The sequence below is a fragment of the Populus euphratica genome, unplaced genomic scaffold (assembly GCF_000495115.2).
Source record: "Populus euphratica unplaced genomic scaffold, PopEup_1.0 scaffold801.1, whole genome shotgun sequence".
Classification (NCBI taxonomy): domain Eukaryota; kingdom Viridiplantae; phylum Streptophyta; class Magnoliopsida; order Malpighiales; family Salicaceae; genus Populus; species Populus euphratica.
This window is the reverse complement of record NW_011500658.1, coordinates 95126-95484: the sequence shown is the minus strand read 5'-3', so window position 1 is coordinate 95484 and position 359 is coordinate 95126.

The window sequence follows — 359 nt, the reverse complement described above, 5'->3', positions numbered from 1 at the left end:
GTTTCCTTTTTTTCAAAAACCTGTTCTTGCTGTTATTTTAGACATGTGAGTGCTGTTTTGACCACATGGTTGTGTCGTTGGCCTACCTTTTCTACCATGGTTGTGAGTAAATAAAAGCTTATGTAAAGAGTTGCTGGTTTCTGCTTTTATTTTAGACATTAAAGTTCTGTTTTGGCCACAAAGGTGCACGCTTGTTATCGTTTCTGCCATAGCTGTGAGTTAAATGGGTGTGTATGTTAACGTTGTGGGCTCCTTTCTTTTCCTTTTTATTTGGGAGGAATCGTGAGCCTTACAGTTTCCTCATCAGTATCCTTTTTCTCCTCTGTTCGATCTATTTTGTCTTAGCATTATGTAGGGAA